The following is a 15,255-nucleotide window of genomic DNA, read 5'->3' as shown; positions in this document are numbered from 1 at the left end:
ATATTGAGAATATGGACACACTGTAGAGAAGAAGCTACATCTGAAGTGTCTCTTTTCCAATATTTCCCTACACCCAGCCTCACCATGGAGGTAAGTCAGTAACCCAGCCATTTCCCACCCAAATACCCATATATAAACTACCACATCCACTCACACATCAACAGGATTATATTGAACCATCCCTTATCTTTATTTATGTATGTATGTGTGTGTGTATTTAGCTTAAACAATAGAAATTAATTCTCCAACAGCCCCAGAGACTAGAAGTGTGAGATCAAGGTGTGGGCAGGGCTAGTTCCTTCTACGGCTGTGAGGGGAAATTTGTTCCAGGCCTCTCTCCTAGCTCCTGGTGATTTGAAAGCAATTTTTGGTGTCCCTTCGCTTGCTGACACATCAGCCATATCTCTGCCTTCTTGTTCACATGGCCTTCTCCCTCTGTGCATGTTTGTCTCTGTGTTCAAATTCTCCCTTTTTATTAGGACACAAGTCATATTGATTTAGGGCCCCATCCTGCTCCCTTATGACCTCATCTTAACTACGCATGCAAGGTCCTATTTCCAAATGAGGTCACTTTCTGCGGTACCAGGGATTAGGACTTCAACATATCTTTTGTTGGTGGGTGGAGATATAATTCAACATACAATACTTACCATATGTTACTTTTATGGAGAGAATAGAACTTATGAACAATGCATCACTGAGCTGGGCCAACCACTTTACATGTGCCTGTCCTGAGCAACAAGGGGACTGGGCACAGGAGGGCAGGAGGGCAGATTTCTTGCAGATGTAGTAGTGCTCCTTGGAAAACAGTGACGGCACATGTGGTAGTGAAGGAGGGTAAATACTGTCATGTATGGTGATAATGGGGCTTGGGATAAGAAGTCTCTTGAATATGAAATCTCAGGTAAAATCCCAGCCATGACAATTCTTAATAAAGTGAACAAAAAATTTATAATTGAACTTGATCTCTTGAACTTTGCTTGAGGAAGTCATTGGCTGTGATCAACTTTATTTATACGTGTATACGTATATATGTATTATTTATGTGTGTATGTGTGTGTAGAGGTATATGTAGAGATTTAGAAATACCATGGTATGTATATATGTACAACCTTTATTTTTATATATGATTTATTTATGTTTTTGAATGTTCACTGACCTGTAATTGCTGCATTTTTACTCATGATGATATTGAATCCAGTCCATTTTTAACTGGTTGTGGCAGAATTACCTATCTTGCAGTTGAAACATGAAAATGTTTGACTACAGGCATTATTTTCAGTTATTGTCAAGGTTTTGGTTTAAGAAAAATTCATAAGTCAAACTAAGAAAGCCCTGAATTATAGAGAGTTGATGTGTGGTTTTTAACAACAGCCTGATGGAATTAATGTCCCTTTGGACTGGGGGACACAGGGATAGGCTGTGCATGATTAGAGTTTTTCAGGTTGTTTTCAGTACCTCTAAGTCTCCTTTCTGGCTTGCAAGGTATGAATGTTATTCATAAAGTAGCATCTTCTCTCCCAACTATTACAGTAAAGGAAGGCCTTTAAAAATTAGTAAACTTTACTTTTTAGAGTAATTTTAGGTTCACAGCAAAATTAAGCAGAAAGTACAGAGATTTCTCATATACTCCCTGCCCCCACACGTGCATAACCTCCCCTACCATCAGTACCACGCACCAGAGAGGTATCTGTCTTACAGTTGATGAACCTACACTGGCACATCATAATCACCCAAAGTCCATGGTTTACATTAGGGTTTACTTTTGGTGTTGTATATTCTATGAGTTTGGACAAATCCACTATTTTAATGTCAAACAGAATAGTTTCACTGCACTAAAAATTTCCATGCTCTGCCTACTGATCCCTCCCTCTCCCCCTTTTCCATGTTTCCCTATATCCATCCCACTTTGGAGGTAACTCAGCCATTTCCTGTATATTTCCTATTCCATATACAAACTGACACACTCACATATTCATGGGATTATATTGTACATGATGTTCCTTATCTTGCTTCTTATATTTAATAATATATAATAGAAATGTTTCCACATACATATAATTTTTTAAAATGTTAACCTTAAAACAAATCCACTGGACTTTCAGTGAACCTTCCTTTCAATGGCTTCAGAATGCTGCCTGGAAAAGCTCTAGTTGGTGAATTCCTTGGGATTTCTACTGCTCTGTTCCAAGGGCATCCCATAAGCCTGATGCTGGACCCTGTTCACCTTCCTTCTCTTCCTCTGGCACTGTGATGGTAACAATGCAGAGGCCTCGGAGTTGTGGCCTGTGTCTGCAACTCCTCCCTCTCACGGTCCTATGGTGACTTTGAGGATCCTAGTCACTTTTGCTTTCATGTGTTCTTTCCTTCAAAAATAGTATTAAAATTTATATTTCACAACTGCATTGGTATAAAAACTTGCTGGACTATAGTCCAGGAAATAATCATATTTTTCTTCTAATTTTAAAAGAAATTAAAACATTTCATGGGCCCTTAAAATATCGTGTGCCTCAGGCCCTGTGCCTACTATGCTCTAGGGATAAATTGGCACTGCTCACTCACTCTGAGAACACAACCAAGGCTGAAAAACAAAGTCTTTATTTTGAGCAGGCAGAGTGCACAACACAGATAATTACTCAGTGACCCACATTGCTAGACACTTAGGTTCCTCCCAATTTTTTATTGCTATAATGTCATGGAAGGAAAAAATATTATTTTAGTTACTTTTTCCCCATTAAATGAATTTCTTCAGGATTATTTTTTAAATGATATTACTCTTTAGAATAATATGCTGATTTTTAAGAACTTGGCACATTGCCAAAAACACACACCCAAAAATATAAAATTTGTTCTTCCTAGCATTAATATTAATTTTTAATCTTTTAAAATTTAATAGGCAGGATATATATTTCTTCTGTATTAGTTTGTATCTCTTTCATTTCTACTGGCAAACATATGTGTCATTGTTAACCAGTTATATTAATTCTTTTGTGAATTTTTCATTTATATTCTTTTCTTGTTTAATCCATGTCCTGTGTGTCCCCCACTGTTATTTCATCAGCATCTAATTGCCTTCCTGCTACATATAATGTGACTTTCTATAAGGACTATTTTTCTCTTCCATTTCTCTCTTTAATCGTTTATTCTCTTTTTATCTCTTCTGGTCCAAAATCTCTGATTAGGGGGCTTCCCTGGTGGCACAGTGGTTGAGAGTCCGCCTGCCGATGCAGGGGACACGGGTTCGTGCCCCGGTCTGGGAAGATCCCACATGCCGTGGAGCGGCTAGGCCCGTGAGCCATGGCCACTGAGCCTGCGCGTCGGAGACTGTGCTCTGCAATGGGAGAGGCCACAGCAGTGAGAGACCTGCGTACCGCAAAAAAAATAATAATAAAAAAAATAAAGAAAAAATCTCTGATTATAAGGTTTGTATTTTTAAGGTCATAGACTTTCTCTCGGATAATTTAGTCCACATCCGCCTCCTGCATTTTTTCATGTTCTTCTTGTGCTGTGGTATCTTTGCCTCCTCTCCATGATCTCTCATGTCCATGGTAATGAGCCGTCCTGGGAAATGAGGATGAGTGTCATCCTAGAGATGGCAGAGAAGCATGGTAGAAGAAAGTAGGCCCTCAACGCCTAGGCATGCCATGCCAGCCTTGGCCTGGGAAGGCCCAGACTGCAACTGAAACCTTGTTTAAGCTAGTGCTGTTTTGGTCTCTGACACAGAAACTGATCCTATATCCCATCACTGTTACGCTGCCACACTGGGCTGTGTGATCAGTAATCTGTGCTATTGCAAAAGTCTTTTGACTGGTCTTCACATCTTATGCTTACTCTCTTTCAATCTATTCTCCCACAGCATTCACAAACCAACATTTAACAACATCATTGTCATTTCATTACCAAAAAGGTGCTGTCCAATCACCAGACTATCATGACAGACCATTGTCCAGAGACCCCCCCCCGTCACTTCCTGCCCAGCCCAAACCTGACCCCATGAAGATATCAGACTAACCATAAACCCAGGGACACTATACCTGCTGAATTTGTGTGACCTGTAAACTCTGCTGAAATGACCTTCTCTTTCCTCCAGGAGAAAGACATTCTTGGGAGAGCTTGGCTTGTGTCCCTGTGTGTTTGGTAGACTGGTATCTATTTCCCACATGGAAATTTGTGAAGACTGAAGCTTACTGGCTTATCCTGATCTAGCAGAGGAGGTTCATACTATGGTGTCGTGTTCCTGGGAAGAAGAGATTGAGAGGATTATTCCATCTTAGAATGAAGAAGAGGATCTCAACAGTTTATGTTGCCCTACCCAAAGTTAGATGGAAGAAGATGCCATACGGTGCTGAAGGGAGACTGCCTTTCTCTGAGAGAATTTGCACTGACAGATGTAGCCAGAATAGAGCTGAGTATCACCCTAAGGAATCATGGAGACCATCATGGTCTCATCATAGAAGAAACCAAAATCTAGAATCAGTCAGGGGTGGCTCCTGGTAACCAAGAGTTTACTAATTCTCCAAGGAGGTCTTCTCTCCTCTATTCCTCCTATCCAGCTCCCACCCCAGCAATGTTAGCATTGAAAATGGAGGGAGTGAGAGGTTTATCAGAAGTGGACTAACTTACCCTCACACTCCAAAGTGCTTGAGTAGGAGGAGGTATGAGTGAGCATATCATTCAACTGTGTACTAAAGGGACTTGAGCTGACTGCCCTGCCCTGGTCCAAACGAGTAGATATGGTGGAATTTGAATATGAAACTCAAGTTTTCAACTGGGCTGTATTAGACTTTTTGGAACCTGAAAGTGACTTCAGAGTTATGGCTTCTGCTAGGATATCTGTAAGAGATGGAGAAGATGGTTTTGATGAAACACAGGGAAAACAGAGAGATAATAAGATGAGATAAAGCTGGTTTATGGTAACATCCTGATGAATTAAGCCTGCTTCACAAATTGAACTAGTTTTTCATAAGATAAACTCTTATATCTATGTGCCAGTTCAAATCAACTTCTCCCTAAGGGTACATCTCAGGAACAAATACTATTTTATCCAGGATGAGTTACTTCTATCTTTGATTTCAGATAGTAATCTGAAGATCAGTGATGCCCTATAGATAGAGAAGGTCCCATAAAAGAAAGCTACAGAGAAAAAAAAAGATCCTTTATATCAACTGAAAATGATATTCCTTTTGATAGTCCACTGAAGGCTCAGTAAAGAGAGTAGATAAAGAGGGATCAAGATGGTGGAGTAGGAGGACATAGAGCTCACCTCCTCCCACAAACACATCAAAAATAACCTACATGTGGAACAATTCTCACAGAAAATGAACTAGAAACTGGTGGAAGAATTCCTATGTAACCAAAGAAAGGTCTCCATGTAACCAGGTAGGACCAGAAGAAAAGGCATTGGGTCAGGATCTGCACCCCAAGAGAGATCTGTAGAAGGAGAAAGTCCATACAGTGAACCCTTGCCTGGGGGAGTGAGCAGGTTGAGCCACAATCTAGGCATCTCAGTCCTGGGGTCCTGAGCAGAGACAACAAGCTCCTGAGACAGATAGAAGGACTGAGACAGATAGAGGGGCTGGAGAAGCCTAGACTCTACTTGCAAGGAATGCATGCATGCTGGCCTGCTAACAATCAGAGTGGAGAGAGCCTTGCACTGGAGGCTCACTGCACATCCCAATCTGAAGGAGCAAACACCCCATATTTTGAGGATCCTAAATGCTGTTTTCCATAGCAGAACCAATTTACATTCTCATCAACAGTTCACGAAGGTTCCCTTTTCTCCACATCCTTGCCAACGCTTGTGATTTCTTGTCATTTTGATAATAGTCATTCTGACAGGTGTGAGGTGATATCACACTGTGGTTTTGATTTGCATTACCCTAATGATTAGTGATGTTGGGCAATTTTTCATGTGCCTGTTGGCTATCTGCCTGTCTTCTTTGGAAAATGTCTATTCAGGTCCTCTATGCATTCTTTAATTGGATTTTTTTTATGTTGAGTTATATGTGTTCTTTGTATATTTTGGAAATTAACCCCTTATCAGATATATTGTTTGCAAATATCTCCTTCCATTCACGGGGCAGTCTTTTTGTTTTGTTGATAGTTTTCTTTTCTGTTCAAAAGCTTTTTATTTTGATGTAGTGCCACTTGTTTATTTTTTTTCTTTTGTTTCCCTTTTCTAAGGAGACATATCCAAAAAAATATTGCTAAGACTGATGTCAGAAAGTGTACTGCCTATGTTTCTTCTAGAATTTTTATGGTTTCAGGTCTTACATTTCAGTCTTCAATCAATTTTAGTTTATTTTTGTAGAGGGTGTGAGAAAGTAGTCCAGTTTGATTCTTTTGCCTGTAGCTTTCCAGTTTTCCCAGCACCATTTGTTGAAAAAGCTGTCTTTTTTCCCTTGTGTATTCTTGCTTCCTTTGTCATATATAAATTGAACATATAAGTGTGGGTTCATTTCCGGGCTCTCTATTATGTTCTGTCCATCTATGTGTCTGTTTGGAGGCCAGTACCATACTCTTTGATTACTGTAGCCTTGTAATATAAGTTTGAAATCAGACACCATGATATCTCCAGCTTTGTTCTTGTTTCTCAAGATTTTTTGGCTATCTGGGGTCTTTTTTGTTTCTATACAAATTGTAGAATTATTTGTCTAGTTCTTTAAAAAATACTGCTGGTATTTTGATTCAGATTGCATTAAATCTCTAGATTGCCTTGTGTAGTATGGTCTTGTTAATAATAGTAATTCTTCCAATCCATGAACACAATGTATCTTTCCATTTGTTTGGGTTGTCTTCAGTTTCTTTCATTAATGCCTTATAGTTTTGTTAGTATAGATATTTTACTTCCAATGATAGTTGAAGAAAGAAATAATAAATATCAAGGCAGAATCAAATAAAATAGAGACTAAAAAAATAGAAAAGATCAAATGAAACTAAGAGATGGTTCTTTGAAAAGATAAACAAAATTAATAAACCTATAGCTACATTCATCAAGATAAAGAGATTATTCTCAATAAAATTAGAAATAAAAAAGGAGAACTTATAATTGACATCACAGAAATACAAAGAATCATAAAAGATTACTACAAACAAATATATGCAAATAAATAACCTAGAAGAAATGGACTAATTCCTAGAAATGTACAATCTCCCAAGAATTAATTAGGAAGAAATAAAAACTATTAACAGACAAATTACTAGTAATGAATTGAATCAGTACTAAAGAAACTCCTAACAAACAAAACTGCAGGGCCAGATGGCTTTATAGGTGAATTCTACCAAATATTTACAGAAGAGTTAATACTTATCCCTCTTAAACTATCCCAAAATTTACCAAGGAAGAAATGCTTCTGAACTTATTCTATGAGGCCAGCATCACCTTGATACAAAACCAGACAAAGATATCACAAAAAAAAGAAAATCACAGGCCAATATCACTGATGCACATAGATGCAAAAATCCTCAACGAAATATTAGCAAACTGATTTCAACAATACATTAAAAGGATCATACATCATGAACAAGTGGGATTTATTCCAGCGATGGATGGATGGTTCAATATTTGCATATCAATCAAGGTGATACACCATATTAACAAATTGAAGAATAAAAATTATATGATCATCTCAATAGATGCAGAAAAACCTTGTAACAAAAATTCGATACCATTTATGATAAAACTCTCCAGACAGAGGGTACAGAGGGAACATACCTCAACATAATAAAGGCCATATATGACAAGCTGGCAGCTAACATCACACTCAGTGGGGAAAAGATGAAGATCAGGAACAAGACAAAGATGCCCACTCTTGCCACTTTCATTCAACATAGTGTTGGAAGTTCTAGCCAAAGCAATGTGACAAGAAAAAGAAATAAAAGGAATCCAAATTGGGAAGGAAGAAGTAAACCTGTCATTGTTTGCAGATGGTATGTTACTATACATTGAAAATCCTAAGACACCACCAAAAAACTATTAGAACTCATCAGTGAATACAATAAAGTTGCAGGATACAAAATTAATATACAAAAATCTATTGTGTTTCTATACACTAATAACAAACCATCAGAAAAAGAAGTTAAGAAAACAATCTCATTTACAATTGCATCAAGAAGAATAAGATACCTCAGAATAAACCCACACAATTCATCATTATTTTATTCCATCTTCTAGTTTTGTGTTAAGTTTACTCAGTTTACTCTTCTTTTTCTCATTTATCCAGGTGGAAATTTAGGTTACTGATATAAAGTACTTTTTAAATTTTTTAACATAGGTATTTATAATTGTCAATTTCTAAGCACTGCTTTATCTGTCTCCTATGTGTTTGGATATGTTGTGGTTTTGTTTTCATGCATTTCAAAGTATTTCCTAGTTTTTCTCAGGATTTTTAATTTGACCCTTTTTTTATTCAGGAATATCTTGTTTAATTTCCACTTATTTGTGAATTTTCCAAGTTTCCTTTGTTATTAATTTTTAATTTAGTTCCACTGTTGTCAGAAAGCATACTATGTATGATTTCAATCCTTTTAAATTTATTGAAACATTTTTCATGGTCAACCATATAGTCTATCTTGGAAAATGTTTCACATGCAAGTCAGAGGAATGTGTATCCTGCTGTTGTTTAGTGCAGTGTTCTACAGATGTCTGTTATGTCTAATTGGTTTGTAGTGTTGTTCAAATTCTTTATTTCCTTGTTGATCTTCTGTTAAGTTTTTCTATCCATTACTGAAAGTAGGGCATTGATGTCCCTGATTATTATTATTGAGTTATCTATTTCTTCCTTAAATTTTGCCAGGTTTTTCTTTATATTTTTTGAGTTTCTCATTTTAGGTGCATATACACTTAAATTGTTATATATCCCTGAGGGATTGACTTTGTTATTATTATAACATATTCCTCATATTGCTCTATTTACCCACATGTATTATGTCTTTTCTGTTCTTCTGCTCCTCATTTATTAGCTTCTTTTGCATTGGGTTGATATTTTATGCTTTAAAGTATTAATTTTTAAAATAATATTTGACTATATGTTTTTAAGTTAATTTCTTTGTTGTTCTAAGAGTTTCCATACACACTTAACTTATGATAGTCTATTTCAGATTTATACTAAATTAATTCTAGATATATTATTCTTTTATAGCTTTTACTGCTATGCATATTATGTCTATATATGTTATGATCTAGGAACATATTTTTATAATTATTACTTATAATTTTATATAATTTAATGAAGCTGAGAGAAGAAAAGAGAGCAAGTATATATTTCTAGAGTTTGTTATATTAGCCTTCTTATTTACCATTTCTGGTTCTCTTCATTTCTTCCTATGTATGTGAGTTATTATCTAGTATTATTTTCTTACTCCAATGTAGCTTTGTTCTCACCTTCCTCCTTTTTACTGTTATTGTCAAATATATTACAGTTTATGTGTTATAGGCCCAATAATACTAGATAATAATACTAGATAGATAGGTAGATATAAGTTTACATAACCTTTTTGGAAATTCCCTGGTGCTGCGATGGTTAGCATTTGGTGCTTTCACGTCTGGGGGACAGGTTTGATCCCTGGTCAGGGAACAAATATCCCACAAGCTGCGCAGCATGGTCCCCCCCAAAGAAAAATAGATATATTACATAAACTTTTAAAATCAGTTAAGAAAAGAAAGAAAAAGAAATATGCAATAGTATTGCCTTTTATAATTACATACATAATTATCTCTACCAGTGCTCTTTGTGTTTTTTTTCCCCTGTGGATTCAAATTACTGTCTGGTTTCTCCTGCTGTCAGCCTGAAGAATTTCCTTTGGTGTTTTGTATAAAACAGATTGGCTAGTAACAAGTTCCTTTGGTTTTTGTTTATCAGGGAATGACTTTATTTCCCTTTAATTTTTGAAAAATAATTTTATGTGATATAAGATTCTTGGATGAAGGGGTTTTATTTCCTTTTAGTTCCTCAAATACACTATTCCACTGCCTTCTGCTCTCCATTGTTTTTGATAAAAAATTAACTGTTAACCTTATTGCATTTCCCTTGTATGTGATGAGTCATTTTTCTTTTGCTGCTTTCAAGATAGTCCCTTTGTGTCTGGTTTTCAACATATTGAGAATGGTGTATCTGAGTGTAGATCTCAGTCCCCAAAACCCAGAAAACCTACTTAGGAAGACTGCTATTTTGAGCTATGGCAACTATTCCAGGCAGGGCTTTTAGGTCCAGTGACCTGCACCTTTGCCCTCTTGATCTTGTTTTTACTTCAGATATGTTGGGGTATTTTTAGAATCTCCATTAATCCTAATTCTAGGAACTACATCTATCACTCTGAGCAAGTCACTCAACTTTCCTCACCTACAAAAATAAGAACAATTGAAGTTTCTTCAATTTATCTTTAAGTCTTGGTGAAATTAGAGGATTAGTTGCCTGTATATGAAGCAATTTCAATATGCTTTCATATGACTGTGAGTGGGAATTTGAAAATACAAATGTTTAATCTTTCCATATTTTGAACTTTGGAAGAATATGTGTTGTGGAACTGTATATGTGCTGTACAACTGTCATTTTGATCACTGTTGATTCTACAGGTGCTATCCCAAATGGTACAATTAAAGATTCCAACCTGCCTTTAAGAAATCATGTGAGGGGCTTCCCTGGTGGCGCAGTGGTTGAGAGTCTGCCTGCCGATACAGGGGACGCGGGTTCGTGCCCTGGTCTGGGGGGAGATCCCACGTGCCGTGGAGCGGCTGGGCCTGTGAGCCATGGCCACTGAGCCTATGCGTCCGGGGCCTGTGCTCCCAACGGGAGAGGCCACGGCAGTGAGAGGCCCATGTACCGCCAAAAAAAAAAAAAAAAAGAAAGAAATCATGTGAAACCACTTCCAGTTGAGGCAATTTGTATCTGAATTTATAATTCAGAATTTGGTATATGAAAATGTAAGATAATCCTAGGGTTTTTCTCCAATATCTTTTTTTTTTATTTTAACATCTTTATTGGAGTATAATTGCTTTACAATGCTATGTTAGTTTCAGCTTCACAACAGAATGAATCAGTTATATATATACATATGTTCCCATATCTCTTCCCGCTTGCGTCTCCCTCCCTCTCACCCTACCTATCCCACCCCTCCAGGCAGTCACAAAGCACCGAGCTGATCTCCCTGTGCAATGCGGCTGCTTCCCACTAGCTATCTACCTTACGTTTGGTTGTGTATATATGTCCATGCCTCTCTCTCGCTTTGTCACCATTTACCCTTCCCCCTCCCCATAGCCTCAAGTCCATTCTCTAGTAAGTCTGTGTCTTTATTCCTGTTTCACCCCTAGGTTTTTCATGACATTTTTTCCCTTAAATTCCATATATATGTGTTAGCATACGGTATTTGTCTCTCTCTTTCTGACTTACTTCACTCTGTATGACAGACTCTAGGTCTATCCACCTCATTACAAATAGCTCAATTTCGTTTCTTTTTATGGCTGAGTAATATTCCATTGTATATATGTGCCACATCTTCTTTATCCATTCATCCGATGAGGGACACTTAGGTTGTTTCCATCTCTGGGCTATTGTAAGTAGAGCTGCAATGAACATTTTGGTACATGACTCTTTTTGAATTATGGTTTTCTCAGGGTATATGCCCAGTAGTGGGATTGCTGGGTCATATGGTAGTTCTATTTGTAGTTTTTTAAGGAACCTCCATACTGTTCTCCACAGTGGCTGTATCAATTTACATTCCCACCAACAGTGTAAGAGGGTTCCCTTTTCTCCACACCCTCTCTAGCATTTATTGTTTCTAGATTTTTTGATGATGGCCATTCTGACTGGTGTGAGATGATATCTCATTGTAGTTTTGATTTGTATTTCTCTAATGATTAGTGATGTTGAGCATTCTTTCATGTGTTTGTTGGCACTCTGTATATCTTCTTTGGAGAAATGTCTATTTAGGTCTTCTGCCCATTTTTCGATTGGGTTGTTTGTTTTTTTGTTATTAAGCTGCATGAGCTGCTTATAAATTTTGGAGATTAATCCTTTGTCAGTTGCTTCATTTGCAAATATTTTCTCCCATTCTGAGGGTTGTCTTTTGGTCTTCTTTATGGTTTCCTTTGCTGCACAAAAGCTTTTAAGTTTCATTAGGTCCCATTTGTTTCCCTTTGTTTTTATTTCCATTTCTCTAGGAGGTGGGTCAAAAAGGACCTTGCTGTGATTTATGTCATACAGTGTCCTGCCTATATTTTCCTCTAAGAGTTTGATAGTTTCTGGCCTTACATTTAGGTCTTTAATCCATTTTGAGCTTATTTTTGTGTATGGTGTTAGGGAGTGATCTAATCTCATACTTTTACATGTAGCTGTCCAGTTTTCCCAGCACCACTTATTGAATAGGCTGTCCTTTCTCCACTGTACATTCCTGCCTCCTTTGTCAAAGATAAGGTGACCATATGTGTGTGGGTTTATCTCTGGGCTTTCTATCCTGTTCCATTGATCTATATTTCTGTTTTTGTGCCAGTACCATACTGTCTTGATTACTGTAGCTTTGTAGTATAGTCTGAAGTCAGGAAGCCTGATTCCTCCAGCTCCGTTTTTCGTTCTCAAGATTGCTTTGGCTATTCGGGGTCTTTTGTGTTTCCATACAAATTGTGAAATTTTTTGTTCTAGTTCTGTGAAAAATGCCAGTGGTAGTTTGATAGGGATTGCATTGAATCTGTAGATTGCTTTGGGTAGTAGGGTCATTTTCACAATGTTGAGTCTTCCAATCCGAGAACATGGTATATCTCTCCATCTATTGTATCATCTTTAATTTCTTTCATCAGTGTCTTATAATTTTCTGCATACAGGTCTTTTGTCTCCTTAGGTAGGTTTATTCCTAGATATTTTATTCTTTTTGTTGCAATGGTAAATGGGAGTGTTTTCTTGATTTCACTTTCAGATTTTTCATCCTTAGTGTATAGGAATGCCAGAGATTTCTGTGCATTAATTTTGTATCCTGCTACTTTACCAAATTCATTGATTAGCTCTAGTAGTTTTCTGGTAGCATCTTTAGGATTCTCTATGTATAGGATCATGTCATCTGCAAACAGTGACAGCTTTACTTCTTCTTTTCCGATTTGGATTCCTTTTATTTCCTTTTCTTCTCTGATTGCTGTGGCTAAAACTTCCAAAACTATGTTGAATAAGAGTGGTGAGAGTGGGCAACCTTGTCTTGTTCCTGATCTTAGTGGAAATGGTTTCAGTTTTTCACCATTGAGGACGATGTTGGCTATGGGTTTGTCATATATGGCCTTTATTATGTTGAGGAAAGTTCCCTCTATGCCTACTTTCTGCAGGGTTTTTATCATAAATGGGTGTTGAATTTTGTCAAAAGCTTTCTCTGCATCTATTGAGATGATCATATGGTTTTTCTCCTTCAATTTGTTACTATGGTGTATCATATTGATAGATTTGCGTATATTGAAGAATCCTTGCATTCCTGGAATAAACCCCACTTGATCACAGTGTATGATCCGTTTAATGTGCTGTTGGATTCTGTTTGCTAGTATTTTGTTGAAGATTTTTGCATCTATGTTCATCAGTGATATTGGCCTGTAGTTTTCTTTCTTTGTGACATCCTTGTCTGGTTTTGGTATCAGGGTGATGGTGCCCTCGTAGAATGAGTTGGGGAGTGTTCCTCCCTGTGCTATATTTTGGAAGAGTTTGAGAAGGATAGGTGTTAGCTCTTCTCTAAATGTTTGATAGAATTCGCCTGTGAAGCCATCTGGTCCTGGGCTTTTGCTTGTTGGAAGATTTTTAATCACAGTTTCAATTTCAGTGCTTGTGATTGGTCTGTTCATATTTTCTATTTCTTCCTGATTCAGTCTTGGCAGGTTGTGCCTTTCTAAGAATTTGTCCATTTCTTCCAGGTTGTCCATTTTATTGGCATAGAGTTGCTTGTAGTAATCTCTCATGATCTTTTGTATTTCTGCCATGTCAGTTGTTACTTCTCCTTTTTCATTTCTAATTCTATTGATTTGAGTCTTCTCCCTTTTTTTCTTGATGAGTCTGGCTAATGGATAAACAAAATCAATTTTGTTTATCCTTTCAAAGAACCAGCTTTTATTGATCTTTGCTCTCATTTCCTTCATTTCTTTTTCATTTATTTCTGATCTGATTTTTATGATTTCTTTCCTTCTGCTAACTTTGGGATTTTTTTGTTCTTCTTTCTCTAATTGCTTTAGGTGCAAGGTTAGGTTGTTTATTTGAGATGTTTCCTGTTCCTTAAGGTAGGATTGTATTGCTATAAACTTCCCTCTTAGGACTGCTTTTGCTGCATCCCATAGGTTTTGAGTCGTCATGTCTCCATTGTCATTTGTTTCTAGGTATTTTTTGATTTCCTCTTTGATTTCTTCAGTGATCACTTTGTTATTAAGTAGTGTATTGTTTAACCTCCATGTGTTTGTATTTTTTACAGATCTTTTTCTGTAATTGATATCTAGTCTCATAGCGTTGTGGTCCGAAAATATACTTGATACAATTTCAATTTTCTTAAATTTACCAAGGCTTGATTTGTGACCCAAGATATGATCTATCCTGGAGAATGTTCCATGAGCACTTGAGAAAAATGTGTATTCTGTTGTTTTTGGATGGAATGTCCTATAAATATCAATTAACTCCATCTCGTTTAATGTATCATTTAAAGCTTGTGTTTCCTTATTTATTTTCATTTTGGATGATCTGTCCATTGGTGAAAGTGGGGTGTTAAAGTCCCCTACTATGAATGTGCTACTGTCGATTTCCCCTTTTATGGTTGTCAGTATTTGCCTTATGTATTGAGGTGCACCTAAGTTGGGTGCATAAATATTTACAATTGTTATATCTTCCTCTTGGATTGATCCCTTGATCATTATGTAGTGTCCTTCTTTGTCTCTTCTAATAGTTTTTGTTTTAAAGTCTATTTTGTCTGGTATGAGAATTGCTACTCCAGCTTTCTTTTGGTTTCCATTTGCATGAAATATCTTGTTCCATCCCCTTACTTTCAGTCTGTATGTGTCTCTAGGTCTGAAGTGGGTCTCTTGTAGACAGCAAATATATGCATCTTGCTTTTGTATCCATTCAGCCAATCTGTGTCTTTTGGTGGGAGCATTTAGTCCATTTACATTTAAGGTAATTATCGATATGTATGTTCCCATTCCCATTTTCTTAATTGTTTTGGGTTCGTTATTGTAGGTCTTTTCCTTCTTTTGTGTTTCTTGCCTAGAGAAGTTCCTTTAGCAGTTGTTGTAGAGCTGGTTTGGTGGTGCTG

This window comes from Lagenorhynchus albirostris, chromosome 7 (genome assembly GCF_949774975.1).
Source record: "Lagenorhynchus albirostris chromosome 7, mLagAlb1.1, whole genome shotgun sequence".
In the NCBI taxonomy this organism is placed as follows: Eukaryota; Metazoa; Chordata; class Mammalia; order Artiodactyla; family Delphinidae; genus Lagenorhynchus; species Lagenorhynchus albirostris.
Note: the sequence above shows the minus strand (reverse complement) of the source record.